Raw genomic sequence first — 4,114 nt, 5'->3', positions numbered from 1 at the left:
GAAGGAGTGGTCGGATCGTTTCGTGGTGTTCTACTGACTTTTTAGGCTTAACGAGACACAACTTTCCGCAGAAGGGTGCAAACTGTCAGACTCATAGTTTCGGAGATACAAGCATGGGTCATGTTTGCTCGTGCCGAGCTTCAGAATTTTCCATGGCCAAAAAGCCCTAGAATTTGACATTTCACTATTATAGGGAGGTATGGTTGTACTGAGTCGTCATAGAAAGTTAGCCTCCTCATGTAAACTGACGATTCGATATCAGGGAGGTCGGGAGTTGTCGAAAAGAGACCCTAGGACCTAATACTAGACCCATGTAGTGGGCAAGGTGTTTCGGCCCGTGGGTGACGGTTGTATGAAATTGGGTGACGGGAACTACGACTGGTTCTGGTACCGGGAAGGTGTGTCCTGGTGGTCCGGAGGCGTTTTAAACGGTAGCTGGGCGGTCGGAACGGTGACCTAGGGTGGTTTGGGTTAAATCACCTACCACCCACCGATGGTCAACCAGAGGCTAGTGGTACATGGAAAACACCCTGGGAAGGTGTCCCAGGGCTCGGAGTAGTAGTAACAAGGGATGCCGCTGTCTCTAGGTCGCGGAACCACTGTGCTTGCCTGCAACACAGTCCTAGGGAGAGCGGCCGAAAGGTTCGCACGGTGACTTGCACCCACCGGGAAAGGGGTCAAGTAGCCAAGAGGTGTCCAACCAAGGGTTAGTGGTACATGGAAAACACCCTGGGAAGGTGTCCCAGGGCTCGGAGTAGAGTGACTTGCACCCACCGGGAAAGGGGTCAAGTAGCCAAGAGGTGTCAGAACTCGTAGATCTTGAGGAGACGGTGCTTAGCACCGACACGTTGTTACTTCTTGAGTGTTGTACGGCCATCCAACCTGGGTGGGAAGTACCCGCGGTACCGGGTATACCCCGATCTCGCATCAAACGGTGAAACGAACAATACTAGTTGAGCTCGGCGTAATGTAGAGATGAGCGATGAACCAAACACGGAGAGTGCATAGGACCCGGAACGTTTAAAGGTTCCGCCGGTTCATGAGGAGGCGAAGCTAAGATGAGTCGGGAACAAACAAGGGGCCCGCCAGAGTGTCAGCTGGCGCGCTTCCGAGAGCTCCGCACGAGGTGCACGTGTGAGCCGGGTGCCTGCGTCCAAGGAGAGAAGGGCGCAGGCAGCTAGGAGGCGGATCGGATCATGCCATCGAGAGTGCGAGTTGGCACAACGAGGTGACCGGGTGTTTACGGGCATAGAATCCAGATCAAGTTGTCCCATCGGTGGCGTAGTTGAATCGGGTGGTCCCCGGGGCTTTGCCCTAGGGACCGGTACACGGATAGAGAGAGAGAGTGAGAGAATTCTGGTTGATCCTACCAGTGATATACGCTTGGTCTCAAAGGTTAAGCCATGCATGTCTAAGTACGAACTTCGTTGAAAGTGAAAACCGCATAAGGCTCAGTATAACAGCTATATATTCACAAGATCATCCCCCCCATCAGTTAGTTGGATAACTGTGGAAAATCCAGAGCTAATACATGCAACATGCCGGGACTGTTGCCCTCGCGGGTAGCTGAACTGGTGCACTTATTAGTGAAACCAATCGCCTCCGGGCGGCTTGAGTTGAAGTCTGGATAAGGACGCAGATCGTATGGTCGCTTGCGACCGACGACAGATCTTTCAAATGTCTGCCCTATCAACTATTGATGGTAGTGTAGAGGACTAACCATGGTTGCGACGGGTAACGGGGAATCAGGGTTCGATTCCGGAGAGGGAGCCTGAGAAATGGCTACCACATCCAAGGAAGGCAGCAGGCGCGTAAATTACCCAATCCCGGCACGGGGAGGTAGTGACGAGAAATAACAATATGGACCTCTTTAACGATGGTCCATAATTGGATGAGTTGAGCATAAATCCTTCAGCAAGGATCCAGTGGAGGGCAAGTCTGGTGCCAGCAGCCGCGGTAATTCCAGCTCCACTAGCGTATATTAAAGTTGTTGCGGTTAAAACGTTCGAAGTTGATTCTCCGTCCAGACTCGCGACCGCCGCGGGCGCCCGGTTACACGCCGGGATCGTCCGTGAGCGTGCTCGCGGCTGCGACTCACAATGGTGTGCCTGGGCGGTACTCCGTGGCGGGTCAGTCGGGTAGCTAGTGGCATCCGCCGCCTCCCGGCGACCCAGCTCATGGTGCCCAGGGTGCTCGCGTTTACCTTGAACAAATTAGAGTGCTCACAGCAGGCTAGTACAAAGGCGTCCGGCCCTCCGGGTCGGCGTTGGCCGAGAATAATCTTGCATGGAATAATGGAACATGACCTCGGTCTTAGTCTTTCGTTGGTTTGTCTCCGGACCAAGAGGTAATGATTAACAGAAGTAGTTGGGGGCATTGGTATTACGGCGCGAGAGGTGAAATTCGTAGACCGTCGTAGGACCGACTGAAGCGAAAGCGTTTGCCATGGATGCTTTCATTAATCAAGAACGAAAGTTAGAGGATCGAAGGCCGATTAGATACCGCCCTAGTTCTAACCGTAAACGATGCCAATTAGCAGTTGGGAGACGCTACCTTTAACTCGGTGCTCTCAGTCGCTTCCGGGAAACCAAAATCGGGTTCCGGGGGAAGTATGGTTGCAAAATTGAAACTTAAAGGAATTGACGGAAGGGCACCACCAGAAGTGGAGCTTGCGGCTTAATTTGACTCAACACGGAAAACTTACCAGGTCCGAACTTATCGAGGTAAGACAGATTAAGAGCTCTTTCTCAAATTTAAGGGTAGTGGTGCATGGCCGTTCTTAGTTCGTGGAATGATTTGTCTGGTTAATTCCGATAACGAACGCGACTCGATCAGGCTAACTAGAACGCTGTCAGCAGTGCGCCCCCGGGCGCACCTGACGTCACAGCCGGTGGCCCCTTCGCGGGGGTCGTCAGCTAAAGTTTTGCCCTGCTTAGCGGGACAACTTGTGTTTAGCAAGGTGAGATTGAGCGATAACAGGTCCGTGATGCCCTTAGATGTTCTGGGCTGCACGCGTGCTACAATGTGAGCCGCAGCGTGTTCTCGCCGTACGGCGCCCCCATTCCGAGAGGAACGGGAAATCACCCAAATGAGCATTTGGGTCGGGATTGAGGACTGCAACGGTCCTCATGAAACCTGGAATTTCTAGTAAGTGCTGGTCATTACCTAGCGCTGATTACGTCCCCCTGCCCTTTGTACACACCGCCCGTCGCTACTAACCGATGGATTCTTTAGTGAGGTCTCTGGAGGCTCTCCTTCCGCGGTCCCTCCGTGGTTGCGCTAGGCACGGCCGAAGTTGACCGAACTTGACGATTTAGAGGAAGTAAAAGTCGTAACAAGGTTTCCGTAGGTGAACCTGCGGAAGGATCATTACCGAACCGCCGAGGCGCTTGTCCTCAAACACACGAGAGAGAGAGCTGATTGAAGCCGAAATTGTAGTTGCCAGTCCAAATCGCACACCGGTGCAAGTGGGTGTTCCACCCAGCCCTGCACTAAGATCATCATATGGGGCGGGGGACTCTGTTCGGCTGACGAGCAGAGGAAGCCAGTGCACAAGTGGGTGAGCCAACGCACACCCGCCCTGTGCCATTGAAGGTGGCGACCGACCATTGCTGCTGGGCGCAGAGTCATGGTGCACCATAGATCTTAGGGTGATGTATACCGCGAGAGAGAGAGAGTATGAAAGTTGCCAGTCCACCTTACAACCGGTTGCGTGCAAGTGGGTGTTTCACCCGCCCTGCGCCCACGCAATGAACAAACCCTAGGCAGGGGATCACTCGGCTCATGGATCGATGAAGACCGCAGCTAAATGCGCGTCAGAATGTGAACTGCAGGGACACATGAACACCGACACGTTGAACGCATATGGCGCATCGGACGCTTCAACCCGCCCGATGCACACATTCTTGAGTGCCTACTCAATTGTTGAGACAAGCGTTGGCTCAGACTGCTCGTGTTGTTGTGTGACAGCACACGAGCGCAGCATGGCGTGCTGGGGGCGGTCACTTACCACCCCGGGGCGCTGAAGAGCAATACATGCGAAGGAGCAGGCACGCGCACCGCGCCACGAGAAGCAGCCAGGGGGCTGTGTCAAGCAGCGCCACGGTTCGCCGAG

At 54.0% G+C, this 4,114-nt stretch overlaps 1 non-coding gene across 1 annotated transcript; it reads left to right on the top strand.

The window, feature by feature from the left end:
* Positions 1 to 3,756: 3,756 nt before the first annotated feature.
* Positions 3,757 to 3,915, top strand: LOC128729721 (5.8S ribosomal RNA). The gene has a single exon (XR_008411366.1). It is a non-coding gene; the product is annotated as a 5.8S ribosomal RNA (ribosomal RNA).
* Positions 3,916 to 4,114: the final 199 nt, after the last annotated feature.

The sequence above is a fragment of the Anopheles nili genome (assembly GCF_943737925.1).
Source record: "Anopheles nili chromosome X unlocalized genomic scaffold, idAnoNiliSN_F5_01 X_unloc_30, whole genome shotgun sequence".
Lineage (NCBI taxonomy): Eukaryota > Metazoa > Arthropoda > Insecta > Diptera > Culicidae > Anopheles > Anopheles nili.
Note: the sequence above shows the minus strand (reverse complement) of the source record. Positions and strands in the feature narration are given on the sequence as shown.